We start from the raw sequence: 22,152 nt of genomic DNA on the forward strand, positions 1-22,152 counted from the left end.
ATTTGTAAAATAGTTCCCAATTATATTTTTATTTGGTTCCATAGACCTAGAGGCACAAATCACTTGATGGCAGTGTGATTGAATCTTCTGGTCCAGACCCCAGTTCGACAGTACTCCATGATGCAAGAATTATCAAAGAATTTTCACCTGCATTGAATCTTTCCAGGTAATAACCAGGTTCTAAATCCCTGTGGGGAAAACATCACATGTTCTTAGAAGTTCTGAGATCAAGCTTCCTCCTGAGATAGGAAACTTGATTTTTTTTTTGCCCTTTTTCTTTTCTTTACTGCCTTTGGATTGGAGAAGGTCTTTGAAAACACTAAGGCATAGTACAAGTCCTGAGTAAGTAGTCTCATTTTGAATCACTGCCTTCTCATAGTGGAGAGGCTTGCATACTCAATTAAACTGTGAGTTAGGGCATGCAGAATTACCAACATTACAGATGACATTATAGACAGACCGTAATAGAGAGTTCTGACAAAAGGTGGAGAAGGAAGTGGTAAACCATCCAGTTTCCTTGCCAAGAAAACCTCATAGATAGTATTGAATTGTATGACATCAGAAGATGAGCCTCACAAGTAGAGAATATGTTGTACTGTGGTCCGTGGGAATGCAAAGTGTCAGATACGACTAAACAACTGCACAATAACAAGAAGCAAGTAATAATCACTGATAAATTTAGCAAATCATTCCTTATTTGTAGATAGGCATAATTATGTATTGGAATTGTTATTTCTGTCTGTAATATTGGGGTAGGAGAAAAATCTGAGGGGGTATCTCTATGTCTGTTTCTCTTATGCTTTTTTTCATGATTTTAGGCAAATGAGTATTAAGAGAGAATAGCTCCCAAGTAACTGGTGGTACATCAGGGCCATCAGAGAGATTCCAATGACAAATGGAGCTAAGAGCAGCAAAAAAGTCTGTGAAGGGGGCAGCTAGGTGGCACAGTGGATAGAGCACCTGCCCTGGAGTCAGGAGTACCTACCTGAGTTCAAATCTGGCCTCAGACACTTAATAATTACCTAGCTGTGTGGCCTTGGGCAAGCCACTTAACCCCATTTGCCTTGCAAAAATCTAAAAAAAAAAGTCTGCGAAGGAGTAGAGCCAATGCAAGAGCCAATTAGCCTACTTGATCATACATGTGTTAAACTGAGTTATTAGCTGAGACACTATACCTAGAAATTATTACTCAACCTGAGAGGTGAAGTAACTTGTCCATCATCACTACTCAAGGGAAATGTGAAGGAGACGTCTTGCAGAGAGAAAAGGACTTCCCAGGTCAGGATTCAAAGATATTATTTGGTACCAAGTACATATGTGTCTGCTTCACTATCTTTGTGCTTTAAGATTAAATCCACACCCAGAAAGGAGCTATTCCAATTAAGAAATGCAGTAGTTTGTCCATCAGCATTGCCTTTTTCACAAGTGGAACTTGACAAGGACTCCTTGAAGAGAGAAGAGGACTTTCCAGGGTAAAGATTCACAAGGTATTCCTTGGTCCCAAGTATATATGTGCCTTACATTAATACTAAATGCATTTCATACAGGGATAATATATGAATGTAGGGAAGAATTCACCCCTATTCTGGGAGGTGGGTATTTTGTTTCTGTCTTTGTGGTACTTTCTAAGTAAATAATCTCTTATAATAGTTATTTTATTTTCATTATTGGAAAGCACACCAAGTTAACATTCACTTTTACATCCCTAGTATATAGTACATGGAGAAACGAGAGTAGAGTTAAGAATAGTAGCCTGCACACTTGTTCAGAGAAGTAGTCAGTGTGAACAGCAGTCAGAAAAGACAGTCTTCTCCTCTTAGATCACAGGGAAAAAGAAGGAAAGAGTGAAAAAGGGTGTGGGGAGATGGGATACCCAAAAAGATATTGGTGGCTTCAATCTATGGTGGCTGATTTAAAACTGAACAATTGTTATTCCCCATTCCTTTAGCTAGGCGTAATTGTTGCCTGTTTCTAGGTGTCTTCCAATATCTTTTTATAAGCTTCATTTTTTAAAACTAGTTTTATTCTTCATAAAATCCCTTCATCAACTCAGTTACATGTATTTAATTTATGTCCCTTTGCTTGTGGTATAGAATACATTTCCCACAAAGCTGAACTCCTCTAAACTTCTCCATCATGCCCCAGAAACTTCATCATAGAAGATCACTTCAGCCTTAGAACTTATACCTTAGAAGTAGCCTCTGCCTCTAGGATTCCTCCCCTTTATTGGGATGGCTTCTTCAAGAACCTCCAGTTAAGGAAAATACCTAAGCTAGCTATTTCTTCATTTTTTACCAGACTGTAACGTCTGGACTTCATCATACTCTTACTCTTCGCTTTTACAGCTTCCTTTTATGTGTTGCCCTTCTTGAGGGAGTATAAGCCCATTGAGGGAAGGGATTGTCTTTCTTTTTGCTGATAGCCACACAGAGATAATGATCTTTCCCAGAGTAGGTCCATTATACATTTATATAGCATGGTCTAGATCACTCACAATGTCTGCTTCTTCAGGGTTTGAGGTGTCCCAGATTCATAGATATATAAATAGATATAGATAGATAGATAGATTAGATAGATAGATAGATAGATATAGATATAGAGAGATATATAGAAACAGTGGAAAGTCACCCAAAATTATTTCAATATACAGTATAAATGTAAATTTCTAATATTTATATGTCAGTCTTTGGTCAGTCAATGACCAACTTCCCTTTCAATTATATAAGGGAAATTTCTTCATACTTCATAGAATATAAGAAGGTCATAGACATGTTGTTGCACTTTGTTTTTAACATATTAACATCTTGTTATCTCTCTCCACCCCTTCTCTTATGATTATTTCATTGCTGTTAGAGGAGTGACAAAATCTACCCCACTACACACTTTTTTTTCTGAACTTAGTTTTGCAAACTTGAGGAAAGTATATAACTTGCCTCACGACTTGTTACAGCTCTGCCATTGTGCCATTAGTTTTGGCACATTCTATTCCAATTTTTTTCCAGAGATTCAAACTGTGCATTTGTAAAGCCAATGTTTTATAACAAAATCACCTGGCCTTTCCTTTTCTTTCCAAAGTTAAAACTGCATTAGACATTTTGAAATTTCTGCCAAAATCCAGAGTACCTTTTTGAGCCAACCTAGTTTGAAATTTTGAAAACAAAATAAAGCAATCTTGAGTGGAAGCTAGAAATGTGATTTTTCTCTCCCCACAAGTCAAATCTCTATGTCTTCATATAAATGTTGCTTTGAATTATTCAAAACCTAACATGGAAAATCAGAATTTAGATGGAGAGAAATAACATTAGTAAAATCAAGAAGCAAATTCAATGAAAACTTATTCAAGCACAGATTCTGAAATTTTGTCCCATTTTGTCCAATGCTATAGCTCATAACTATGATAAATCGATTCTTCCTCATTCAGTAATATGATGATAGATACTTGGTGAATTAAGTAGAGCACTGGTCATGAAATTAGGAAGACCAGAGTCCAGAGCCAAGCTACGCATTTGCTGGCAGTGTGACCTTGGGCAAGTCACTTAGCCTTTATCTATCTGTTATTTAAGCTATAAAATAAGAAAGATGATAATATCTAACTCCCTGAGAAATTGTGAAGATAAAATGAGGCAATACATTTAAGGAATATGCAAGTCTTGAAGTATTATATAAATGTTGATTGCTATCATCATCATTATCATTCATTTCTTCATAGCAAATTGTGAGAATATCATGGATGTTGGCATGCAAACTGCAATTACCTACACAGTGATCTTTTATGCTCACCCCACCTTCACAAGATAAGATTACCAAAGGCCATAGGAAATGGTCTCTTGTTATGACTTTATGCATACAACAAAACCAACTTTACCCACTCCTTTATATGCCTCTTTCAGAAGTTGCTAGCCATTTTTCGATTTATAAGTCTTCTGGTCACCTTTACAGCACAAATGTCAATGAGGATTTGATTCAATTCTTCCAGCAACACAACTCTTGTTGCTGGACAAAGTTAGGATCTTCTACTTCCTCTTCCACCAATATGTCCCATCCCTGCAAATTTTTTTATAAAGGTGATCTGAAGGACTAAGCTATTCTTAGTACAATTAAATATTCAAATCAACTTCAAAGGACCTATGAAAAAAGATGATATCCATCTCCAGAAAAAGAACTAATAAATAGAGGGATGCACAGCATGGTTTTGCATATACATATACATATATATGCATATATATGGGGGCATATGTATATGTGGACATGCATGTATATATACATATTTGTTCTTGCTGATGTACTGTTGTTCAGTCATTTTCAGTCATGTTCTACTCCTCATAACCCCATTTAACGTTTTCTTGACAGATACTGGAGTGCTCTGCATTTCCTTCTATGGTTAATTTTACAGAGGGGGAAACTGAAGCAAAAAGGGTCTCTAGAGAAAGAGAGAGTGACAGAGAGAGAGAGAGAAGAAGTATTTATCCATAAACAAAGGATACAGGAAATATTAACCTCCTAAGAGACCTGTCTATTAAGTTGCACAATATTAGGTTGAACAATTCCTTATACAATGCTATCTAGTCTAAATGAAGATGAATTGTTTTCTCTTCCTGGATTAAAAGTATAATGAGGGCAGAGTACATCTTCCTGTTTCCTAATCATTTGCCTTCCTGAGTTTGTAATTAACATATGAAGAGAAAACATTCCATTTTTCATAACAGAAAGAAATCAGATATTTGCTAGGAATATAGGCTTCAAATACTTTTTAAATCTTAAAAAATAATGGTCTTCCCTAGTACAAGGTGGGGAGGGAAAGAGGGAGGGAGTGAGCTTGAAACTTTAGATGTAACCAAAAAATTTAAAAAAGAAATGGTAGTCTACACAAGATTAATCTGATTTTGATAAAATTTTTCATTAGTGCCAGTACTTTGTATGCAAGCATGCCTGAGTAAAATGTGATTCTCACAGCAGATGACAGATCTCAGAAATAGGCAAAGACTGATAGACCTAGAATAAGAAGAAATTTTACGAGGCATCTAGTAAAACCCTCTCATTTTACAGTCAAGGAAACTAAAGTCCAGAAAGACAGAGTGATTTATTAAATCAGAAAGGTTGTACAAATAAAAATAAATAGACCACTTTATATAGAGAGAGCACTTTGAGATCTGAATTTTCACATTTGATTGTCACAATAATATTTTTGAGATAATTGCTACTATTGTCTCCAATCTCTAGATAAGGAAACTGAAGTTGAAGGTGGCTAATCAACTTTACCAATCAATAGTAATGACCAAAGTGGAATTCAAACTCAGGTCTTCCTGACCCCAAGTCCTGTAGTGTGATTCCATGTCACCTAACATATCACCTAACTCCTCCTCTCCCAATCCAGGATTCTCTCTACCACTAGAGGGCCGTTAACCCTTTTTTATAATGTCATGGACCCCTTTACCACACTTGGGGAAGACTTTGCACCATTTCCCTGAAAAAAAAAATACAAAGAATTACAAAGAAAACAAATTGAATTGAAATAAAGTTATCAAGCTACATTTTTAAAGCAAGTTCATAGATCCCAGAATAAAGATAATAAGTAGCCATCTTTCAGGTTTTCAAAATACTATACATATCATTTGATCCTCAGAATTACCCTGGGTAATAGAGACTATCATTATTCCCATTTCACAGATAAGCTGAGAAAAGCCAAATAATTTGCTTTTGGTCAGTCAGCCAGTAAGGTCTTAGGTAATATTTGAACTCAAATCTACTTGACTTTGAGGCCAGAGTTCTTATCCATTGTAGTTCCAGCTATCTTTAAGAGCCCTTCCTCCACATTATCATAATAGCAGGGATCCCTGTTCAGGCAAAAGTTGAACTCAAAAGCTTCTAGAGTCTCTTCTAACTTATGGATTCTACAACTCTGGGATTCTGATGTTGTAAAAACAAGGTAGAGAGTCATGATTTAAATCCAGGTCCTCAAATTCAAAAACCAGTGTTCCAAAGGAAGAAAGATGGTACTAATGAATTGAATGTAGACTTGGACCTACCTCAGATACTTACTAATTATATGATCCAGGATACTTGAAACTACCTCTGCCTCAGTTTTCTCCTTTGTAACAATAATAAAACCCATCTCCCAGGGTTACTGTGAAAATAAAATGGGAATATCTGTCAAATGTTTTGCAAATCTTAAAAGTTATTATAAATGCTAGGGGTTTTTTATTGCTTTTGCTATTGTTTTTATTATGTCCATTGCTCCTCACTGACAGTATGTCCTCAAAGATACCTTTGTAGAACCTTGTACTTCCATTGGAGTGGTCCTAAAGAATCCAAGGTCATCGCCAGAATCATTCTAATCTTCATGCTTACAAATTAACTAAAATTAAGTAAATTTTAAAATTAGCTAAAACACTGCTACAGGTTGTTACTATTTATTTCTATAGTTTATTAATCAATTTTAACTCAATTTTTGTTAATGTTTTACAAGTGTCAATGACTGTACCTAGGTGAATAAGGAAGATTTCTTTCAAATTACTTTTTTCCATCCAAAAATACATAAAGTTACTTTATAATATATTTATTGTCTGTACCAACAAATTGCCCTTTTTTCCCATCTGCATATGTATCTATTTGAAATCTAAAAGCAATAACAGATCTCTCTATTTTTCTCCAAAAATTGTGGTCACTCTCTGCATTTTTCTTCCACCAATAGTTTGCATATATTCCAGGAAATGTCTTTCCATTACCTTTTCCTACCCCCTGAGGACTACTTTTGTGACTATGAATATTTAGCTAATATTGGCTAAAGTTGAGGCTCAGGATATATTTTAAAGTGTGCTGATTCTTATAACACAGTCATTCTAGGCATGAGAATTACAGGGACCACACACATCCATCAAAACCATGGTGGTTTTGTGGGCTGCCTAAAAAACACACTGGAAGAGAAGGGAAACAAACAAGATTTTGCTACATTTGTGACCTCTAGAGGCCAGCACAAACGTGATACATTTTCTTCATTCAACAGAGTCTCAAAATAAGATTTTTGGAATTTAGGATTTATAGGCTTTAAAAACTACAATTACAAACACTAAAGAAGAGACTTTCCATCTTCAGTGGTTCCATTGCCTTGAGCTAAAGACCACAAACCACAAAGTGAAGTTTTAAATGTTAATATGAAAAGACCTCAGACTCTTGGAGAACCCTCATGGAAAATGGAAAACTCTCCTGTCTCACAGTAGGGCTGTCAGGAATAATTCTTTAATATTCATAAAAATTGTTGAAGAGGCACACGTGTAATTTCAGTATTATCTTCATTACACAATTGGAGCTTTCCTTTTTAAATCTTGGGAAAATTAGCATAATTTTGCTGATTTTAGCCATAGTGAAAAGACAATGAACAGGATTCATTGTGTTTATTTTAAACTAAAGATTTGTGGAGGCATATTAGTTACAGACCCACAATGGACAATTTTGTGCAAAGGCCAGTTTTGAAGGACAGTAGCTGGGATCTGGCCAGAATCACCAAATGAGTTTCCACTGAGAAATTTCAGACCTTTAACCTTAGAGATGGTAATAATAGTAGATTTTGGAGACCTCTAGCATTCTTTCACTACTCATTTCATACTTAGAGGATTATAAATAGACAGCACAAAGGGGTCTCATAGATCATCTTATAGATGAGGAAACTGAGGTTGAGGGAGATTGTGACTTATTCAGAGACATATACAAGTCATAGACATCAGAAATAAATTTTAAATTCAGTTTCCCTCCCTGTAGAGCCATTACACTTTCCATTATGCCTTCTTCTTTGATAATTCAACCATCTGTGATTTTCTTGGTTCTAAAAACAATAGGGAGCTATGGAAAATTTTTGAGTAGGGGAATGACTTGGTTACATCTAAAGTTTTGGAAAACCAAGTCAGAAAGTCACATAAAAGACATTTAATAAATGTTGTTTAACTGACTTGGTATCTTGAGGAACTCTGCCCCCACATTGTCTGTCCAGTGGATCATCCTAACAGTCCTCCAGTATAGCTGTCTCCTTTTAACGCAAGAGTTCTTAACTTTTGTGTGTCTTACGCCCTTCTGGAAGTATGGTGAAGTCAATGAACCCCTCTTCAAAATTGTTTAACAATAATTTAAAGTCATGCCATATTTTACATAGAGTATAGTGAAAATAGGATATGAATTTTTCCCTCCATCTAAGCTCATAGATTCCCTGAAATCTATCCACAAGGGTCTGTGAATCTAAGGTTAAGAACTACTGTTCTAAATCAACATCTCAATACTTGTTCCAGGAATGTAGATTCTAATTTTTTGTGATCCTGAGAGAGAAAGATTTTACTAGACTGACTCTATCTGTGGATGGCAGGAGAGATTTATAGGGCTAGTTCACTAATGATCACTAGTGATAACCCCAAATTATTCCATCCAGACTTGTCAGGGAACCCAAATTTAAACCTTCGACTTCCCTTGTTTCTAAGACTGATGAAGAACATGCAAGTAAAACAAAGTAGTCTCTCAACCTGCCTATTGTAGGTGTCATGGACCAAGCCTTCTATGGGAAGACTGTGTGAAGAAAATAAATCTCAGTGGAACACCTCACAAGAGTGACATACCTGGTGAATTCTTAATATCTTCTTGGAGCCTACCTCTATGGCAGCTCTTTTTTTTTTTTACTTTTTGCAAGGCAATGGGGTTAATTGACTTGTCCAAGGCCACACAGCTAGGTAATAGGTAATTGTTATCTAAGGTCATATTTGAACTCAGGTACTCCTGACTCCAGGGCCGGTGCTCTATCCACTGCACCACCTAGCTGCCCCAGAACCTACTTCTATGAATTAGTTGATAGTAGCAGATATTTGTTAATCAAGGCATCAAAGCTCTCTAACAGTGATGACAATCCTGCATGGTTCTCACTTGGCATTTCAAACTCTCCACAAGTTCTTACCTCCCTTTTCAGACTGGTTTCGTATTACTTCCTTTAATGCATCCTCTGTTCTAGACAATCTCACCTGTTGGCTGTCCCCATAGCATTTCAATGTTCACTTTTTCCTCCTAGAATCTCTGGTTTCTTACAAAGTACAGTTTAGGTGCTACTTCCTTCATAAATCTTTTCCTGCTTCCTCCATTCCCCTGGTTGTTAAGGACAACTTTAAGTGCCTACTATGTTGAGTTGGAGGCAGCTAGGTAGCTCAGTGGATAGAGCTCTGGAATTGGAGTCAGGAACACCTGAGTTCTAATCTTGTCTCAGACATTTAATAGCTTGTAATAGCTGAGGTTAAGAGCTACATTCTAGATCAACATCTCAACACTTGTTCCAGGAATATGGGTTCTAATTTTTGCAATCCTAAGGGATAGTCTGGCTCTGTCTGTGGATAGCAGGAGAGCTTATAGGGCTAGTCAGGTAGTGATCACTACGATCTAACTCCAAATTATTCCATCCAGACTTGTGTGACTCTAGGCAAGTCACTTAACTTCTGTTTGCCTTACTTCCCTAGAGAAGAAAATGTAAAACCACTCACTCCAGCCAAAATTCCACAGGATCACAAACATGTCTGACACCACTGAATGACTGAATAACAACAAGAGTTACAAATAGCTCACCTAAGTCTCACAACCCTGATAGATAGGTCCTATTATCATACCCATTTTACTTTTGAAGAAACCAAGATAGACAGAGATGAAGTGACCTGTCCAGGATCACATAACTAGGAAGTATCTGAGTTTGAATTTGAACTCAGGTCTCCCTGGCTCCAGGTTCAGTGCTCAATCCATCTTGCTATTTAGTTTTCTTTCTTCCTCTCTCCTTGAGATTACTCTTTATTCCCTTGCATATACCTTGTATTTACTTGCATAGGCATCATATCCTGCCAATAGAATGCAAGCTCCTTGACGGCAGGGATTGTTTTGGTTTTGAATTCATTACCCAGTTGTTAACACAGAGCTTCACACATTGTAAGTACTTACTAAAAGCATATTGAATTGAATTGAATTGAATTAAATTAAAAAAAATTCAGCACTGCCACATGCTATTGCCACCACCATCAACTGGCCATCATCAGCCAATCTATTTAGTGTCATTTTCTCTATCATTTCCAATCCAAACATGAAGGTACACAGTACAATTGTTTTAAACATTTCTGAGAAATGTGGAAGATGAGGAGTGTTATAGAGTTCATTATTTCTCATGTGGAATTCTCATCAGATCATCAGAAGTTCCACAAATGAATCTTACACAGTCTAACAACCTCTGGCTGAGATCTGACCAATCACAACTCAGGAATTTTAGAGGCAGTCTAGTTCCAGGGGAAATTTTACCTCATTACAAAACCCAGACCAGAAAACACCAGCTGGGCACTTAAGCACAGCTCCTAATCATTGCTTGGGCAAAGTTCAGAATGTCTTATTGGAGTTGGAGGCTATTAAGGGGATATCCGAATGAAGGAAAGCTTTCGCCTGGCTCTTTCAAGGGCAGCATTCTGAACTTGCAAGAGCTAAACCAATTTCTAAAGAAGAGTCATATTTAAAGGCAATCTACCCCCTTCCCTCTTAAACTTGATGGCCCTTAAACTAGGTTAACTATTGGTTCTGTGGAATTTCAAGACTTCCATAAAACCTTTGTCTGGTTTTGCATAGATGGTAATATTTTTCTTGGGCATGAAACTCCATAATCTGTTTCCTGTGAAGCCAAGTAGGGCCAATTTTCTCATGAGAGAGGCTTAGTTTCATGCTCCAACAAATCCCATAGTGTCAGACTGAGGTCCAAAGTAAGCAGTCACCATAAAAACAAATTGAAAAATCAATCCTTGGTAATATCATAATTATTAGTAATGTAATTTGTTAACCACTTTGCAACATCCATTTCAAGGCTTGCCATTTGCATTCCTAAAACATATTATTAAGTCAATTGTTCAAAAAATGTTTTTTGAAGTTCAACAAGGATAATAGTTAAATGAAAATAAATCAAATTCTACAGCAATATTGTTTAGTATTACCTGGAGACTCAAGACAGAATGATCTTAAGTGGAAAGAGCACTGGAAATGTAGACAGGTTTAATTCCTGATTTTGCCTCCTAATTCCTAAATGACCTTGGCAGGGTAGAAAGAAAACTGGATTTGTGGAAAGAGATCCTGGGTTCAAATCCTGGTTTTACTGATTTGTGTCACTTTTGACACCTGTGATTATTAGTACTCTCTTTTTTGTTATTGAGTCGTTTTTCAATTACGTCCAGCTCTTCATGACCCCATTTGGGGTTTTGTTGGCAAAGATAATGGAGTGGTTGCCATTTCTTCCCCAGTTAATTTTACCGATGAGGAAACTGAGGCAAATAGAATTAAATGACTTACCCAGGATCCCATAGCTACTAAGTGTCTGAGCCTGGATTTGCTCTCAAGAAGAGGAGTCTTCCTGATTCTGGGTCCAGCACAGTGCTACCTAACAACAATACTCTTCCCTGGAGCCTTTAAATTACCATAACTCTTTATTTAACTGCTGATGCCTTATAAATCACAAGAGAGTGAAAGTTCTCAAAAGATTAGGACTGTTTTTTTTTCATTTTACCTTTGTATCTTTTCTGCTTAGTTCATCAGTGAGAAATCTTGTCTTGAGATATCAGCCTTGACAACGTCGTTCCCATTCATCCATTTCTCTATAATCCATGACCGAGTTCAGATCTTCAATACTTCTCATCTGAACTGTTGCAACAACCTCTCAGTTAATCTCCATGCCTCATTTCTCCCCTCTCTGATCTATCCTCCACATGCCTGCAAAAGCACATTTTAAAGCATAGATGTGACCTCATCATCGCTCAACTTAATAGATTCCAGTGTCTTTAAAATCAAATATAGATTCCTTTGCCTTTTATACACAACTACCTTTCCACCAATTTTATATACTGTACACTTTTCACACTGCAATTTAGGCAAAATGGCATTTCCAAGTTCTCATACATAATGTCCTATCTCTTGTCTTTCTCCTTTTTCACTGACTTGTTCTGCCTACCTGGAATATACTTCTTCCTCATCTCCACTTCTAAAAATCTCATTTCCTCCAAAACAATTCATTTGCCACCTTCACATTCAACACCACTCCAGCTGCTAGTATCCTCCTCCTTCCATATTACCTGACATTTCATTTGTAAATATTTCTATATGCATACTTTATAAATGTTTCCATATGTATATGCTTCTATAAGTAAATATTTTATATATTTATTTTGTAAATATTTCTATATGTATATTTTATAAATATTTCTATATATATGTTTCTATATGTATATTTGTAAATATTTCTCTCTATGTATATTATTCTATGTGAAAATATTCCTGTATGTAGTTTTTTATTTTTTGAAAACTCGTTATGCACATATCTGCCCTTGACAGAAGGGACTGGTTCATTTTATCTCTGTAGTCCTGGTACCTAACATCATATACCACATATAAGTAGGCATTTAATAAATGCTTGTTGATGAAGTACTTAAACTAACTGGTGTGGTTCTTTATGGCAAGAGGCAGCAAAATGGTACTACAGTGTATAGAGTACTGATGCTAGAGTCAGGAGGATCTGCATTCAAATCCAGGCTCAGACACTTACCAGCTCTGAGATGTGGGGACAAGTCCCCTAACCTTTTTTGCTTCAGTTTTCTGATCTGTAAAAATGAGCTGGGGAAGGAAATGGCAAACCACTCCAGTATCCAGTATGGAGCAAAAGGAGTCAGATATGACTGAAATTACTGAACAACAATAGGGAAAAAATTATTCTGTCTCATTTCTCTATCATCTATTACTTAACAAGCTCAGACATCAAACAGTGCAGTGAACTATATTCACCTCATATAATAATAATAATATTATGTATTTAATATTTGAGATTTACAAAGCACTTTTATATATTTTATTATTTCATCATCACAACAACTATGAGAGGTAGGTGCTATTATTAATATCCTTTTATAGATGAAAAAATTGAGATACAGGGAGTTTAAGTGACTAACCCAATCAAGTGATACAGCTAGTATATATGTAAGGATAGATATGAACTTGGGTTTTCCTGACACCTTTTTAAGAGCTCTATCACTATCACTGCCACCTAACTTGGTGGCCAGTTGGGGTCTTTTTGCCAGTTAGTTTAACCCAATTATTCTATGAATAAGTTAAACTGGAAAATTCCCATTTGGAACTAGTAAAGTATTGTGAAATGTCATAAATTTAATAGAGTTTCTGCAAGGATACTTCTCAGCCTTGGAAGTCCATGTATACCCTCATAGAAAACATCTGTGCTTCCTCCTTTCTTTCAGAGGTGGAAGGTTGACTGTGAAATATTTCATTTGTGATCAAACTTAGTGAATATGTTGCTTAGCTATGCTGAACTGATTTTTTTTTCTTTTTATTTTACATTCTTTGTGATTGAGAATATTCCCTAAGTATGTCAGGGAAATGGATATGTGTAGAAATGATACCCTTGTTAAAACAAAATATATTAATTTTGAATTTTATAAAGAAAATCTTGGTACCTCATAGACATTTCACAAACACTACCTATGTTCTTAGATGGGCATAATACCTGTATTCAAAAAGGACTCAAGATATAAATTATCTTCCCTATTCAGGTAAGCAGCAGCACCTTAAATGTAAATGATGATATCACTTTCACCTCAAACTGAATCCAACATAATCCTGAATTTTCTAAAATTGAAGACCTGAAAAGGATAAAGAAATAAAATGATATTCCTGTGTATAGGACAACTACATCTTTTGTAAATATGATTTAGATATTATGAAAGAGATCTATTTTAAGGTAAGAAATTTTAGTTATATTTCTCAACTGATGAAGAGTGAACACATTGGAGTGAGAGTCAGGACATGATTTTCCCACCCACTGAACACATGACCTTGCACAAATTACTTAATTCAATTTAATTAAATAAATACATATTAAACACATATAATATTAACAATAATAACTGGCTTTTATATAGTATTTGCAGTTTTACAGAATGCTTTACAAATATTATCTGATTTTATACTCATAATAATGATGATGGGAATAGGTACTTTTATATGCAGACAACCATGCTAGATGGTAGAGATGTAAGACAAACATATAGATACTTCCCCCCAAAATAAACCTTATTTCTACATAGCAATAAAAAAAATGCAGAAAGAAAAAGTAGAAAGTAAAGTCCCATCCAAAATAACTACAAAATGAATAAATTATCACAGATTCAATCTGTGAAGATACATTCAAAATAAAATACCCCTAACATGGGGGTCTTGATCAAACTTGATGGACTCACTCATTCCATCAGTGCACCAATCAGGCACAATTTTGGGCTGTCTGCAATGGAGAATAGCATCTGTATCCAGAGAAAGAATTGTGGAGTTTGAACAAAGACCAAAGACTATTACCTTTAATTTAAAAAAAAAACATGTTATCTTATTATGTAATTTTGCTATCTCTTATGCTTTATTTCTTTCCCTTAAGAATATGATTTCTCTCTCATCACATTCAACTTAGCTCAATGAATATCATGGAAACAATGTAAAAACTAACAGACTACCTTCTATGGGGGGGGGAAGCAAGATTGGGGGTAAAATTGCAAAATTCAAAATAAATAAATAAATCTCCTTAAAAAAGATAACCCTTCAAGAATTTTTTTAATTTTTTTTAAGGTTTTTGCAAGGCAAATGGGGTTAAGTGGCTTGCCCAAGGCCACACAGCTAGGTAATTATTAAGTGTCTGAGTCCTGATTTGAACCCAGGTACTCCTGAGTCCAGGGTCAGTGCTTTATCCACTGTGCCACCTAGCCATCCCTTCAAGAATTTTTTAACAAAATTAAATAACCAAAGGATTAATCATTTTTCTTAATCAGGCTATCATAGTCATTGTTCATAGTCAGGATAAAAATATCAAGACTATCTAAATTAATTTACAGATTTAGTGGTGTATCATTCGTTAGGCAAAAGAGAAGCAGCATGGCAAAGAGTATAGGAAACTGGACTTGAAGCCAAAAAGAACTGAGTTCAAATCCTGCCTTGATTCTTACCTAGTTATGTGGTGTTGGACAACTTCTCAGTGCTCTAGATAACTCTGACTGTATGTTGCTAAGAAAGTGTTATTGTTGTAGTTGCTGTCATTCAGTTGTGTCCAACTATTCATGGATCAAAGCATTACCAGACCCCTCTATCTTCCACTAGCCCTAAAAATCTGTTCAAATTAATGTTCATCGTTTCTATGGCACTATCTATCTCATCCTCTGCCATCCGTTCCCTTCTACTTTTGCCTTCTACTTTCCCAACATCTGGTTGTTTCCCAATGAGTTCCATCTTCTCATTATGTGGCCAAAGTTTTTAGGCTTCAGTTTTAGTATTTGACTTTCCAGGGAATAGTCTGAATTAATATATTTAAGTATTGATGATCTGATCTCCTTGTTGTTCAAGGGACTCTCAAAAGTCTTCCCCAATGCCACAATTCACAGCACTCAGTATCCTTATAGACCAGCTATCAAGCCTATATTGTTACTGGAAAAACCATAGCTTTGACTCTACAGACCATTGTCAATAAAATGATGTCTCTACCTTTTAATATCCATATTTTCCATAACTTTCCTTCTAAGGAGCATCTTTTAATTTCAGGCTATTGTCACCATCTTAAGAGAGGGAATTGTCTTATCCAAGAATTCTGGATATCAATACTATTCCAGATCCAAGAACAATCTCAATCACTAAAACTACCAAGGGAATACTTTATAGAGGTAGACTTAAAGAAAGATAAAATTCATTTGGAGGGGGAAAATTATTTAGCATCTCAGGGGATACAATGAAAATAAGTAGGAATAAACATGGAAAATATTGGCAGATTTGTTTATACTATAAACCAGCAATTATCAAAGTTATTTAGTGCTGGTTGGAGAAACTAACATGAGATAGGAATGGAACTGTGATTTCATTGTCATAAGGAATTTCCTTCTATTAGTACAGATCAACAACTATTCTGCAATTTATAATCTAATAGATTGAGATTAGAGAGATTAAATGATCACACAGTAGTAGAGATTAAAGGATCACACAGTAGTAGACTGCCAGTGTAAGGATAGAGAACCAGTCACAGAATCTAGACCACATGCCCTGCCTCTCAAAAAACTGATTTGGTGAGTCATTTGTTTCAAGTTTAAAAAATCAAAGCACAGCTTGGTTGAACAAACCATATGTGGAAAAAATAAAAAATAATTGAATTAATTAAGCAAGTGGTCAATAGACCTTAGAATATAAATTATATAGAAAATCCTATTCAATAAAATTTGGGGGGGGAGTATTGGGAAGGAAATTGGCATAAATTAAGTTCAAATCAGCATTTTACATCATATGTCACAGTATGCTCAATATATATGTACAGAACTTGAATAGTCATGTTTCAACTTTTTTTAGCTTTTTGCAAGACAAATAGGGTTAAGTGGCTTGCCCAAAGTCACACAGCTAGGTAATTATTAAGTGTGTGAGTCTGGATTTGAAATCAAGTACTCCTGACTCCAGGGCCAATGCTCTATCCGCTGTACCACCTAGCCACCCTTGTTTCATCATTTTTAAATAAAAAAGATAAAAAAACCAAATCAGGTAATTTTATAGCTATGATTATGGGGGAAAAATAGGAATGAAGGACTTTCAAAAACTTTTGTATTGTGATATGTAAAAAAGGGGAGTGATCATGTGGAATATACTTTAATGGGGGAAAAAATCTTTTCATTAAATACCTCTATTAAGGATGGAATATTCCTAGGAGTACAGGAAATTAAGGGGCAGCTAGGTGGTGCAGTGGCTAGAAGACTGACCCTGGAGTCAGGAGGACCTGAGTTCAAAGCCAACCTCAGACATTTAATTATTACCTAGCCATGTGACCTTGGGCAAGTCACTCAACCCCATTGCCTTGCAAAAACTAAGTTTACAGGAAATTAAAATAAATATACAAAACAAAAATCTATTTCCCAATGGTTTTAAACAAACTATTCTCCAAAGATGACAAAATATTAATGATCATATGAAATTATTCCAAATCACTTCTAATTAGAGAAATGCAAAATAAACCTGGATTTTCCCATCATATCTATCAAAATAGGCAAAGATAAGGAGGATGAATGCTAGAGAAATTGTGGATAGATCAAAACATTAACACTGTTGGTACAACTGTAAATTAGTTCAACCATTCTGAAAAGCATTTTGCAATTGGATTAAAAAGTGACTAAATTGCTCAAACTCTTAAACCCATATATCCCAAGGAGATCCCCAGTTTTTTTTAGTCATATATACAACAAAATATCCATAGTAAAATTTTTTGAAGTAGCAGAGAACTAGAAATAAAGTTGATGTACATCAATTGGGAAATGTTAAACAAACTGTAGTATGTGAATGTAATCAAATATGTGAACAATTCATAAAAACATGGAAAAGTCCTTCCATATAAATTGATGCAAAATAAAGTAGAACCAGGGAAATAACATATACAATTACTATTGTAATGAAAATGGAAAGAACAAAAAATAAAAACTAAACTAAACTAAAACTTATGTATGAATGAACAGATTGATCCTAAAAATGGAGATGAATTTTCATCTTTCTTTTTTTGAAAAGACAGAAGACTATGGGTTTGCAATAATGCATATATTATCAGATTTGAATTATATGTGACTAAATTTTGTTGGATTAGCCAACACATATCTTTTTTTCTCCTCTCACTTTTTTATTTGTTGTAAAGGATAACTTTCTGAATAAGGGAAAGGAGAGAGAGATGGGGAAAGGTGACATGGAAAAAACATGAATAAAATGTATTTTCAAAATTTAAATAGAGATAAATTCTGGCATAGTAGATAGTCATCTGCAAAGTCAAGAAGACCTGCATTCAAGTCTCATTTCTATTGGACCCTACACTAAACACTAAACCTCTCAATGCTCCAAGAAATCTTTCTAAGATTATAAATTGAAAAATACTTGCCAATCTGCATTCCCACCTAGCCCACAGATGTGGACTCTATATGTTATATGGTCCATAAATATTGAAATGACCATTTCCAATCTCCAAATAGTAAACACAAAGCAAATAAATATGGAAATTTTTCTAATATAATTAAAATATAGCATGACCCCAGTGGCAAAGCTCATTGAATATTTAGGAATAGATAGATACAATTCCAGCCCAATACCCTCTTTCTTTCTCTGAGAAGAGCAAATTGGTTCCAACCTCTTGCTTCCCCTCCTGGCAGGAAATAAAGTCTCTGGTTGGAAAAGAGGCTACAGATATCTATTCTGTCTCCCTTTGATACCCCATGCTACCTGTGGGGAATAGCCCTTGTAACAATTAGGGCACATGAAAAAATAATTCCCATTGATGTAACACTTTAGGGCATGCAAAGCACTTTTCACACAGCAATCCCATGGGATTAATATAAATATTATGATCTCCTTTGTACAGATATAGAAGATAAGACATAGGGAGTATAGATAAGTGGTGCAGTGGCAAGACCTTGGGGCCTGGTAGCAGGGAAATCTGACTTAAAATCTGCTCTTAGACACTCAGTAGTTATGTGACCTTGAGCAAGTCACTTAACCTCTTTACCTTTCTTTTCTCAAAAGTATTGATATGATATATATACAGAACTGAAATAACTATGTTACACCATTTTAAAAGATTTAGAAAAGAATCAAATCAGATACCTTTTGTGACTAGGATAATGGGAAGACTAAGTAGAGATAAAGGACATTGAAAAGCTTTTGTATAAACAAACCCAATGCAACTGGGATTGTAACTCCTATCTCCCAGATTAAATGAGATAATATTTATAAAACACATTATTTATTAATATTATTCTAGAAACATCTATTATTATTATTATAGAAACAAATTATTGTTTATAGCTAGGATCTGAGCCCAATTCTGAATCCAACATATATTTTTTTAACTATACCATAACAAAATTAAGTAAAAGTACTCATGCTTTTGAATTTCAAATTCCATTCAGCTGTTTGTCTGTTGGCCTAGCATATGAATTGTGTGTCTACATACATACATATATATATATACGTATATATACATATATATACACCTATGACTAAAAAAAAAGTCTGCAGAGCCAAGAGCTAACAAAAAGAGAATTCTTTAGTAACTTTTAAAAAAAATGTGTTTGATGAGGTATCAGTAAAAGTGGTTCCCCTAAGCCTCATATATATATATATATATATATATATATATATATATATATATATATATATATATATATCTTTAATGAACTGAACTGTAATAAGAACCAGATCTGAAGAGGGAGTCTGAAGGGAACAATAAGCAAACTGGATCATGCAGGTGTGAGCTGGTTTAGGGTATGTGGCAGCGATGTTATGAGAGGATAAAGGCTCTACAGAAGTCAGTGATTGACCTATTCATGTCCCAGTTTCAAAGAAACAAACATGTTTCTTGTTGAATTTATTGCTTAAGACCTGATAAATTCATTCAAGGTTGTAAATATGTAATAATTATATAGTTTTTAAATTTTTTTGTGAAATTGGATCTTTGCCCAGGTTGGAAATGTAGGAGCTACTGCCAGGCCAAATCCTGCTAGTAGCTAGCATGGGAATCTTAACCCTTCTTCTTCTGACCCAGGCTAGGTCACCCATATTTAGGCAATCTGCTATCCCTTCAGCAACAGGTCCACAAAGACCTAGGCAGAGCAGAAAGCCAGAATTCAAGAAATTGGCCAACCTCAACCTTCCCAGTTTAGGGAATTACAAGTGTATCCAAGGCCAGGTTTATTTATAGATTTTCAAATGAAAGCAAATTGTAGTATCTGGGGTTGTTTTTCCAAATAAAAGTGCAAACACCTCAAATTGGCATTCAAGGTCCTCCACAACCTGTCCCCTACTTACCTGACCAGCTTTATAACCCATATTCATGTGCTCCATACTCCAGCTAAATTACCCCTTGATATTTCTAAAATATGCCCCTCATTCTTCTACTTCTCAACCTTTGCTCATTCTATTCCCTATCCTTGGGCCATCGCTATCTTTCAACACTCAAATTATCACTCAACATCCTACTTAAATACCAACTTCTCTATCATGTTTTCCCTGATTTCTCCCAGTTAGAAGTGACCCTTTTCAAATCGGGTCTCAGACACTTAATAATTACCTAGCTGTGTGGCCTTGGGTAAGTCACTTAAACTTTGCAAAAAAACCTTAAAAAAAGTGACCCTTTACTCTTCTAATATACCACACCACTTTTGTATTTATAATTGGTATCGTATTTTTGCACATCTATAACTCCATGATATAAAGGCATTTTGGTGACACAGTGAATATAGTACTTGACCTAGAGTCAGGAAAACTCAGTTTCCTGAATTCAAATTCTGCCTCAGATCCTTACTCTGGGTAAGTCCCTTCACTTTCCTTTGGATGGGAATAGCATCATCTATTGCAGGTCTCCTAGGGTTATTCTAACTCTTAATGATAATGATAATAATAATTAATAATAATACAAGTTTCTACTTCATCTGTAAAATGAACTGGAGAAGAAAATGGCAAACCACTCCAACATTTTTGCCAAGAAAATCCCAGTTGAGGTCATGAAGAGTCATATATGACTAAAGGCAACTGAAAAAGCAGCATCACTGTTATAAGCACTTTGAGGGCAGCAATTTCTTTTTATTTAGGATTACATCTTTCTCAGCATCTAGTTTGTTGAAGGAATAAATGAACAATAAAAAAGTTGGCATTTATGCAATAATGTGCAGGTACAAGTTGAACTGCTGATTCAATGAATGAATTTGTATTTTCTTCTCAGTGTATAATGTTTAATTTAGTGATTTTAACCACTGGCAGACTATCTTGTCAAAATTTCACCTATAAGACAGGGGATGGGGTGAGAAGAAAAAGAAGAAAAAAATACACTTGATAACTTTAATAAATAAAGTTGGATATATTAGATTTGCAATTTCATGTGCAATAATCTTTTTTCTATCTTATTTTGTTATAGTAATCTTTATTTTATTTCATAAATTCAGAAAAAAGTAATAACTAGAATTCAAGCAAAAATAATTTATCAACATGATAACTCTCCACCAGCAAAAGAAAACTTTATGATTTAGGTTATACATGTATCATAATCAGCTTTTTATAGATAAGAAAACTGAACCGCACTGAAGCTGACATTCACCCAAAGTCACATAGCTTGTGAGACAGCTAGGAAACATAATTTTAGGATCTGTAGTGATGAAGACCTGGGTTCAAAACCTATCACTCAATTTCCTCTTCTGAAAAATGGTGATGATACTAGAACCTTTCTCACAGGGTTACTGTAGATGATGTATTTAAAACACTTTATAAACCTTAAGATTTTATATAAATGCTAACATTATAAATTACATTTTATATATTTTTATTTCAAAAATTATATTTGTATGTATATACAAGTATGTTAAATTATAATATGTGCCAGAGAGAAAGGGACAGGGACCAGAACTGCAGTCTATTTGCTATAGAAAATGGGCACAATTTCTGCACCTTATGGTCCTAAAGAACATGAGCTGGGACGACTAGGTGGTGCAGTGGATAGAGTACCAGCCCTGGAGTCAGGAGTACCTGATTTCAAATCTGGTCTCAGACACTTAATGATTCCCTAGCTGTGTGGCCTTGGGCAAGCCAGTTAACCCCATTGCCTTGCAAAAACCTAAAAAAAAAAAAAATAAGAACATGAGAGCTGATATGTAAATAAGGTCACACTACCAGTATATGTCAGTGACAGAATTTGAATTCAAGTCTTCTTAGGCCTTGCTGCCAAAAACAAAACAACTCATAACTAGATTTTTTTTGTTATTTTATTTTATTTTTCCAGTTACATGTTGTGAAAGTTTTTCAACATTCATCCACATGCATACGCATATTTTAAGTAACATAATTTCCTCCTACCCTCCCTTTCCAACCCCCTCCTTTTTAGTGGCAAACAATCAAGTGAATATCAAACATACAATTTGTGTTTAACATGTTCACATATTAGTAATTTTCTAGATGAGGAATTAGGATTAAAAGAAAAGAAAGAAAACCAAAAGATAGAAAGAAATATATGAGAAATTTTAAAAAAGTGAATGCAGTGTTCATTCAGATTCTGTGTGTGTGTGTTTTTATTTGTTTTGCTTT

The sequence above is a fragment of the Macrotis lagotis genome, chromosome 2 (assembly GCF_037893015.1).
Source record: "Macrotis lagotis isolate mMagLag1 chromosome 2, bilby.v1.9.chrom.fasta, whole genome shotgun sequence".
In the NCBI taxonomy this organism is placed as follows: Eukaryota; Metazoa; Chordata; class Mammalia; order Peramelemorphia; family Peramelidae; genus Macrotis; species Macrotis lagotis.